Genomic DNA, 10,461 nt, shown 5'->3' on the forward strand with positions numbered 1-10,461 from the left:
CTCTAGCACTTACACCCCCGGAGAGCAGTCATTTCGGGGTAGTACCTTAGACCCCCGCGGAGTCATCATTTTGCGTTTCTACCTTTAAAAGCCGGAGAGCAGTCAAATGCTGGAAGTGGAAGCTAAATTGGCTAGTCATTCATATGTATATTGGGTCGTTACCTAGGAATTCTGGAGGGAGGGGATTGGGGGAGAAATCAACACACATGAGTCTAGGTCCTTTGTTGCTGACATTTATTGATAAAAACAGTAGTTTCATTTCATGTTATTTCCTTTTTCATTTCAAGCAAGGAAGTGGATGTAGTTAGTAAGTAAGATATTTCAGACATTATTCTGACACAGAGGAGGAGATACTGGAATTATAATTAGTATCTATGCATGCATTTGTGATTTTGTTTGACCTTCCCATTGCTTACAGTACAAAAAACCAACCATTTGTACACATATGTACTAATAATAATAAAAAGTGAGTGCAACACTGCAACCCGTCACCCCGTCGTTCAGTGGTCGTTGATCAGTGGTCCATTGTGGCACCATTCAGAGCACTGGTACAATAGTACCAGCAAGATATGGGAAGACATTGCAAATGTACTTGGATTTTAGGTTGCAAGCCACCCAAAACTTGATCCCAAACTTGTCAGGTTTACTTGCAAACACTTGGAGTGTTTCAGTATGCCATCTTAGGGAGAACTCAACACACATGTAGGTCCTTTGTTGCTGACATTTATTGATGAAAATAGAAAAAAAACCAACCGTTTGTACACATGTTTACAAATAATAACAAAAATTGAGTGAGTACATTACAACATTTTCAGCAATCACTCACAATCCTGGCACTGCCACGGTATCTGTCGCCTGCATTTACCACATGTGTACCTGTAGCAGTGAACACATCGCACAGTGGCCTGATTTTTTTTGCATCTGTGTTTGACCTGACACGTGGCCCTTTTTCCAGGGCTCGGTGTGGAGGGTTGTGTCCGAAGCAACTGTTCTTTTCTTTCCTTCTTCGCAGCTACATGAGAGTGAGCCAATTCGGTTGCAAGGGCTACCAGGAAGTCCACCCGTCTTTCCTTCGTCCCGGTGCATTCTTGATACAGCACATGTGCATTCAGTGCTGCCATGTCAATCATGTTATAAAACACGGCAACTGGCCAGCGCCGTGTTCCTTTGCGGACAGTGTACTCCCGAACCATCTGGTCCATCACATCCACGCCACACTTTGTCTTGTTGTAAAGGGTGACAGTGTTTGGCTTCCTTTTGGTAGTGTTTTCGGTCTGAACCACGCTGTGCATGCTGCTAAGAATATATACTGTCTTCTTCCGTTTGGCCGCATACGCCGTCAGCGTGGCAGCAGAGGTTGAAAACACCTAAGAAATAAGATAAATTGTTAATTCCATAGCCCTTTTACACACAATGAAACACATAAACATAGAACCACAAAAGACCTGCAACATACCTGAGTGGTGAATTCATTGCGATCTGTCTGTCTAGTGGATTGAGGAATTTCCCTGCGAATCTTGTTGACTGTGCCGAGGATGGTGGTTTTCCGTCTAAGAAGTTTTTGCGCAAGTGAAAGCGATGTGAAAAAATTGTCAGTGGTAACATTTCTGCCCTTGTCCAGGAATGGTTCCATCAGCCTCATAACTACATTTTCGGAAAGTCTCTCCCCAGTGGGACGATTGGGGTCCTTGCCAAGATATGGGAAGACATTGCAAATGTACTTGGATTTTAGGTCGCAAGCCACCCAAAACTTGATCCCAAACTTGTCCGGTTTACTGGCAATATACTGCAGGAAACTGCACCGAGTTTTTGATGGGAAAAGCTGTTCATTGATGGTGATATGTAGACCAGGGTTGTAGCACGTGATGCAGTTGGTGACAAATGATCCCCACACACTGGAAATTGCTGCGAACTTATCAGTCTTTGCTCGATCACAGCGGGTGGACTTGTCATCAAAGCGTAGGTGTTGCATGATGTCTTGGAAGCGGTTTCGTGCCATAGTTCCAATTATCTGTGGGTTTCCCAGGTTTGCTGACCAGCAGTCATTTACAGATGGAACCCTGTAAACCCCCCGCAAGATGACAATAGCAATAAATGCCATTAGTTCAGGGAGGTCCATGAACCAACAAACATGCTCCGTTTGCTGTGCATGTTGAATAGTCCATTCTTGAATGCTACGAAGCATGTCAAGAGTGATGAAACACAGGAAGCTCTGAAGGCGACTCAAGATACTTCTCCTGGCCTTAGCCGTTGGCTCTCCATCTGCAGCGTACGGTTCTATAGGGGTGAAAGGGAGACGGGTCCCCACATGTTCTTCACGCCACACTGTGCCATCTTTCGCTGTCTCAGTCCCCAAACAAGCTCTCTTTTTCGGTGGAGAAGCAGTCTCCTCATCTGCAGTGTGAACAAATTCAAATTGTGAGCAATGGGAAGGTCAAACAAAATCACAAATGCATGCATAGATACTAATTATAATTCCAGTATCTCCTCCTCTGTGTCAGAATAATGTCTGAAATATCTTACTTACTAACTACATCCACTTCCTTGCTTGAAATGAAAAAGGAAATAACATGAAATGAAACTAACCGGAAGACTGATCAGACAGCTCTGAGTCCGAATCCGGCTGAACTTCTAGGTCTTCTCCATCCGAGTCACAAGGGTCGACTTCCGCCAGGATCATTTCCAACGCCTGCTGGGTGGTGAGTCTTCTCTGCATTTTCTTTCCTTGGAGAGGAGGTCCGTACACCACAGGATTCTTCAGGGCAATGAAGGGTTAGGCTAAGTGCAGTGAGATTGTATCATATATATACCCTTGATCACAATTGATCAGTGGGGTCAGGTCACACTGATCAGCGGGGTCACACCCCCGTCGTTCAGTGGTCGTTGATCAGTGGTGCCACAATGGACCACAGAACGACGGGGTGACGGGTTTCCTGCAGTATATTGCAAGTAAACCTGACAAGTTTGGGATCAAGTTTTGGGTGGCTTGCAACCTAAAATCCAAGTACATTTGCAATGTCTTCCCATATCTTGCTGGTACTATTGTACCAGTGCTCTGAATGGTGCCACAATGGACCACTGATCAACGACGGGGGTGTGACCACATAACAATGCAACCCGTCACCCCGTCGTTCAGTGGTCGTTGATCAGTGGTGCCACAATGGACCACAGAACGACGGGGTGACGGGTTTCCTGCAGTATATTGCAAGTAAACCTGACAAGTTTGGGATCAAGTTTTGGGTGGCTTGCAACCTAAAATCCAAGTACATTTGCAATGTCTTCCCATATCTTGCTGGTACTATTGTACCAGTGCTCTGAATGGTGCCACAATGGACCACTGATCAACGACCACTGAACGACGGGGTGATGGGTTGCAGTGTTGCACTCACTTTTTATTATTATTAGTACATATGTGTACAAATGGTTGGTTTTTTGTACTGTAAGCAATGGGAAGGTCAAACAAAATCACAAATGCATGCATAGATACTAATTATAATTCCAGTATCTCCTCCTCTGTGTCAGAATAATGTCTGAAATATCTTACTTACTAACTACATCCACTTCCTTGCTTGAAATGAAAAAGGAAATAACATGAAATGAAACTACTGTTTTTATCAATAAATGTCAGCAACAAAGGACCTAGACTCATGTGTGTTGATTTCTCCACACTCACTGCGGATGAGGAGACTGCTTCTCCACCGAAAAAGAGAGCTTGTTTGGGGACTGAGACACTCATCTGCAGTGTGAACAAATTCAAATTGTGAGCAATGGGAAGGTCAAACAAAATCACAAATGCATGCATAGATACTAATTATAATTCCAGTATCTCCTCCTCTGTGTCAGAATAATGTCTGAAATATCTTACTTACTAACTACATCCACTTCCTTGCTTGAAATGAAAAAGGAAATAACATGAAATGAAACTACTGTTTTTATCAATAAATGTCAGCAACAAAGGACCTAGACTCATGTGTGTTGATTTCTCCCCCAATCCCCTCCCTCCAGAATTCCTAGGTAACGACCCAATATACATATGAATGACTAGCCAATTTAGCTTCCACTTCCAGCATTTGACTGCTCTCCGGCTTTTAAAGGTAGAAACGCAAAATGATGACTCCGCGGGGGTCTCAGGTAGAAGCCTTCTTGACTTGACTGCTCTCCGGCTTTTAAAGGTAGAACGGTAGAAGCTGGGAATTCCAGTGCTAGGGCAGTGGAGAAGTTTTCTCTGGAGTGACAAATCACACTTCTTTGTCTGGAAATTCAATGGATGAGTCTGGGTTTTGTGGTTGCCAGGAGAATGGTACTTGTCTGACTGTACTGTGCCAAGAGTAAAGTTTGGACAGTTGGTATTGTACGCTGTGTTGGGGAGTAATGGAATACATGTGCGTTACGTGTTTAAAGTAACTGTCTTCCGTTACACTTACCGTTTAAAAGGGTGGTATTCAGAATACAGTTACTTTGTTGAAACAAAGGGATTGCATGGCGGTCTTTTCCTGTTTCATATGTTAGGCTATGCCCTCTTTATTTATGGTAATTCCACGCTGGTGGACACCCAAACAAAACATGCATTAAGAGCCTCTAATGACCGTGTCTCAATCTCGCGGCCCATGTCACCTCTACTTGCAGCCCGCATATCAAAGTTGACCCAGACAACAAAGTAAAGCTAGTTTTCGGCTACGAGCCCGACGCGAACCGACGTATTAGCCAGAGGTCCCTTTACTACGGTTCGGAGCCTGTTTTATACACGCGCTGAATAGTTTTCTATACGAGATCGCTGCAAAAAGTGCAGCCTTACCTAATGTCCACCTACTGTTACTCATTTATATTAAGATTTAAATATCTAGTTGGTATTGGTATGGCGAGTAACCTTCAGTGATAGTAATAAATCACAGCAATAGTACAATCATGTAGTTGTAAAAAGCATGATAATATATTAAGTAATCCAAAGTATTCAGAATACGTTACTCTCATTGAGTAACATAACGGAATACATTACAAAATACATTTTGGGTAATGTAATCTGTAATCTGTAGTGGAATACATTATAAAAGTAACCTTCCCAACACTGGTTGTATGACACCAACTGTCTCCCGGTGGGACATGCCTGGAACACCTCACCCAGGAGGCGCCCAGGGGGCATCGTTGTCAGATGCCCGAACCACCTCAGCTGGCTCCTTTCGATGTGGAGCAGCAGCGGCTCTACTCTGAGCCCCTCCCGGACGGCCGAACTTCTCACCCTATCTCTAAGGGAGAGGCCAGCCACCCTTCGGAGGAAGCTCAGTTCTGCCGCTTGTATCCGCGATCTCGTTCTTTCGGTCACTACCCACAGCTCGTGGCCATAGGTGAGGGTAGGGACGTAGATCGACCGGTAAATTGAGAGCTTCGCTTTTACACTCAGCTCCCTCTTCACCACGACGGACCGGTGCAGCGTCCGCATTACTGCAGCCGCAGCACCAATCCGTCTGTCGATCTCCGGTTTCCTTCTCCCATCACTCGAGAACAAGACCCCGAGATACTTGAACTCCTCCACTTGGGGCAGGAACTCATCCCCGACCCGGAGTGGGCACTCCACCCTTTTCCGGCTGAGAACCATGGCCTCAGATTTGGAGGTGCTGATCCTCATTCCCGCTGCTTCACACTCGGCTGCGAACCGTTCCAGTGCAAGCTGGAGGCCCTCACCCGATGAAGCCAACAGAATCACATCATCTGCGAAAAGCAGAGATGAGATTCTGAGGCCACCAAAGCGAAAGCCCTCCGCCACTTGGCTGCACCTAGAAATCCTGTCCATAAAAATTATGAACAGAACCGGAGACAAAGGGCAGCCCTGGCGGAGCCCATCACCCACCGGGAACGAGTCCGACTTATTGCCGGCAATGCGAACCAAGCTCTTGCAACGGTTGTATAGAGATCAAATGGCCCGTAGCAATGGGCCAGACACCCCATACTCCCGCAACACCTCCCACAGGACACCCCGAGGGACACGGTCGAATGCCTTCTCCAAGTCCACAAAACACATGTAGACTGGTTGGGCAAACTCCCATGCACCCTCAAGTATCCTGGAGAGGATAAAGAGCTGGTCCAGTGTTCCGCGACCAGGACAAAAACCGCATTGTTCCTCCTGTATCCGAGGTTCGACTAGCGGACGAACTCTCCTTTCCAGCACCCTGGCATAGACTTTCCCAGGGAGGCTGAGGAGTGTGATCCCCCTGTAGTTGGAACACACCCTCCGGTCCCCCTTCTTAAAGATGGGGACCACCACCCCGGTCTGCCAGTCCACAGGTACTGCCCCTGATCTCCACGCAACATTGCCCTATATTAATGTATCTATGATAAAATATTGGTTTTGCAGTGTTGTTTTATCATTTTTTAACCAGTGCAAAATAAGTATGAGTCAGGTGGATTACATTGTTATCCATTATACCATTATTATGGTAATATTATTAGTGATACCCGAGTCATACCAGAGCATTGTGGTAGAGTATAAAAGTGTACATGTTTTGATTCACCTCTGACCTTACTTTTCCATCCTCATCTAGGACCATGAGGGTAATGAGATTTCAGAGCCAAAGGAGGTTTCTCCTTAGAAAGAGTAGAGCCGCTGATCTTCTGTTTTCAGGGAATGCCCAAGTCTGGCCAGGAAAAGTTATGTATTTTTCCAGCTTGGGAAGACTTTGGGGCCTGCTAGGAGGAGGTGGATAATGCTGCTAGACTAAATGTATCCCTCACATATCCTGTTGCCACATTGACCAAACATTTTCCTCTGCTGTAGATAAACGTGATATACAGTGCTGTGAAAAAGTATTTGCTCCTTTCATGGATTCTTTTTTGTTGTATATTTCTTACAGTTATATTTCAGATCAACAAACACATTTTAGTATCAGAAAAAAGATAACCTGAATACATACAAAATACAGTTTTTAAGTTTTAAGTTTTTATTTATTACAAACCAGGTCCTGTGTGGAAACTTAACTGCAGTTTCTCCTGCGCTGGCTGGGGAAGATTTTTAATATTGTTTTTCTCCTTCAACCATGTTATGAGCATTGAAGTTGCAGACTGTGTCCACAAGAGGACACTCTGCGGCTGTCCTGTTGGTAACACATGGAACAGCTGATCTGAGCAGGGTGAAGTGTAAAACAAGTAAATAAATAACTACAAATAAATGTTAGGGTAATCGGGTCATGTTTTATACATCTGAAAGAAAAGACTACAGGAAATTCACTGGAATGTCAGAGATTTAAAATCTCCAAATATCAGTATTGGTGTTAAAAGATAATATATTGATCTGACTTTTTTTTTTTTTTTTTTAAAGGTTACAGAACCTATAACATCTATATAAAGACAAACTATATGAGAACTTTTTAATTCAAATCGAAAGCGTTTTTAGCACTGGGTAGTGGACAGACAGTATTATTCTGAAGCTGTAGCTTACTGTAAACATAAAGGCTTAAAATGATTAAATCGATTACATAATAGACATGCAAAATCTATTTGTCAGAGTATGGTAGTTTTGTCACATATTTGTTCGATGTTTACTTAAGATACCACGTGGGCATGTGAACATAAGTTTAGCACAAATGGATATTTAGAAATGTCTGAGACAAGAATTGTACATTTACTGTCAGGCCCATCATTTTATGAGACAATTAAATGACAAAACTGAAACAGAACTAACCAAAAAAACATGCTGATATTCTGCTAAGATCACAAAATGGTAAATGGCCTGCATTTGTATAGCGCTTTACTCAGTCCCTAAGGACCCCAAAGCACTTTACACTACATTCAGTCATTCACACACTGGTGATGGCAGGTACATTGTAGCCACAGCTGCCCTGGGGCGCACTGACAGAGGCGAGGCTGCCGGACACTGGCGCCATCAGGCCCTCTGACCACCACCAGTAGGCAAACACGGGGTTAGTATCTTGCCCAAGGATATTTGGCATGCAGCCAAGAGACAGCCTGGGATCGAACCACCGACCTTTGGATTAGTGGTTGACCTGCTCTGCCACCTGAGCTACAGCCACCCCAGATTTTATAAGTTATTTCTCTGGATTTTCCTCACTTTCATTTGTACATTGTAGGTTAAAATATCAAAAGCTGTTTTCTGAACTGTAGAAATTGCAGACAAACTCAAATTTGAACCTTTTCCACTGTTTTTGTTATTATTATATTTAAAATATTGTGTTTGTGCATACATTCTGTACACCAATCAAACTTGTGATATTTATAACAAACAATTCTTCTGAATAGTGTTGAACAAACTGAAAAATATCACTGTCAGCTATAAATAAGTATTGATTTTAGCATTGTTGTCTCACTGTCATTATTCTGTTGTTTTGTATAACATTTAAAGACTTTTCTTTTTCAATCTTTCATTCTTTATATTTAGTTTACAAGAATTAGTGTCTTGTGGAGTGGTTGGGTGAAGCCATTTATTATCAAGAAATTGTGTTTGACCTGTTAGTATCACAATGATAGCAGGATTTCAGTGTTCATATTTATTTTTTAATTATTTATAAATAAATATTCATATGTTTTATCCAAAGTAGTCACTTTGTAATACAGTTACTCACTACAAAAGGATTGTTGTTTAAATTCTTGTACTTACCCTGGACTGTGGCCTTCAGGTGGAAATTGATAGTGTAACCCTGGCATATAAAAAGTATTTTGCCCAACAACTTGTTTTAGTTAGTAAACTTGAATCTATTTAATTGGACAGAAACCAAAATTTTGCTGAGGACTTTTTACATGAGAGCCACTAAGTCCCCCTGAGGCAACTCTTTCGATGGAGCAAAGATCTGTCTTCTTTGAATGCTGTTATCATAAATAATCAAAAAATAAAGAAATCAAGCAGGTCATTTGCTGAATCACATGATATTTTCAAACCAACCAGAACCTCACAACAAAGAATTTGAGTCCACAATGAGCTCAGCACATTGCTCTTGTTGACTTTATAAACATGGATTCCTTTCAAGTCAAGTGAACGGAGGTAGAAGCAAAAAGATTGTATACTGGTGGACAAAGGAATATGATGAAGTGCTGAAATAAAGCTTTTAAAATGTTAAAAAGAAATCAGAATTATCAGAATCCTGCTGAATATAAAAAGTCACAAGCTAATGTAAGAAAAACCATTAAAATGCAACGGGGGACAGTTGGAGGGGCTTTTGTAATTCTGTGGGGAGAGAGACAGAAATTGATAAGGTATGGTCAATGATCAGAAGGATGAATACAATTATAAGAGAATATGGGCACCCAGTATTAAATGATGGGGAAGTTACAGCAGTGAAAAATGAAGATATGATGGCAAAAACCTTTGGTAAAATTCATAACTCAATTAATATTAGGGATAGAGTTTGGAGGTAGGGAAGTTACCACAAAGCTCATGTGGCACATAAACCAGAGAAGGATGATACAAGCCAGGAACCTACAGACCAATTGCTTTAACATCAAACATCTGCAAAATAATGTAGTGTTAATAGTGGGTTAATTATATCAGTATTGGATTATGGGTGTATAGCATATAATTCTGCTGCCAGAGCAAGTCTTTGTGAGTCTGCACAGGTGCATTTAAAACAACCCCAACAGCAGCAGTACAGGTAGACGGGAGAAATGCCACTAGAAATCAGAAGAGAGCGGCTAACACTGAACTACTGGACAAGTCTCTAAGGACATGGTCAGCATCATCCAACAAAAACTGTTTTTCAATCCTGCTGGGAAAAAGAGGAATGAAGAGCTTTGGGTCGACACTGAGTCAGAAAGCACCTGAACTTAACTCATTCACTGCCATTGACGTCTATAGCCGTCAATTGCAGTGAATGAGTCAATGGGTTTAACTCATTCACTGCCAATGGCTGGCAGTGAATGAGTTAATCTGGACAAGCTCAGCATTAGTGAAACAGCACCATTACCTACAATACCACCATGGATGCTGTAGTAAATTTCACACTATTGGACAAAAAGAACAAGGATAGGGGTTTTATTTTAAATTCACATACAGCACAGGAATACATTGGTCTGTATTACAAGTATGTCAAAATGTACACAGATGCATCAAGGAAGACCAACCAAAGTGGGACAGCATTTATTGTTCTTGAGTTTTGTTTCAAAGTAAGGAAAAGGATCAGTGATGGATCATCAGTATACACGGGTTTCAATACTGTTGGCTGTCCAGTGGATTGAAGACAGAAGACCATTAAGATCGGTGATATGCTCAGATTCAAGTTAATCATTGGCTAGTTTGCAAGACAGTCACTCGGACAGCAGATCTGGCATTCTGATAGAGATTCAGCAAACACAAAGTCAATATGATGGGGCTTATGGTCACATTCTCAAGGGTACCAGTGCATCGTGGAGTTAAAGGAAAGAAAATAGCAGATAGGACAGCAAAGGAAGCTACAAAGAGAATTTCAGTGGATCTGGTCATCTATGTCAGTCGGACAGAGATTAAGAGTAGAAAATGGAAGA

The sequence above is a fragment of the Aulonocara sp. 'chitande type north' Nkhata Bay genome, linkage group LG18 (assembly GCF_057382095.1).
Source record: "Aulonocara sp. 'chitande type north' Nkhata Bay isolate Kocher_YH1m ecotype deep benthic linkage group LG18, A_spYH_male_GT1.1, whole genome shotgun sequence".
Taxonomy (NCBI): domain Eukaryota; kingdom Metazoa; phylum Chordata; class Actinopteri; order Cichliformes; family Cichlidae; genus Aulonocara; species Aulonocara sp. 'chitande type north' Nkhata Bay.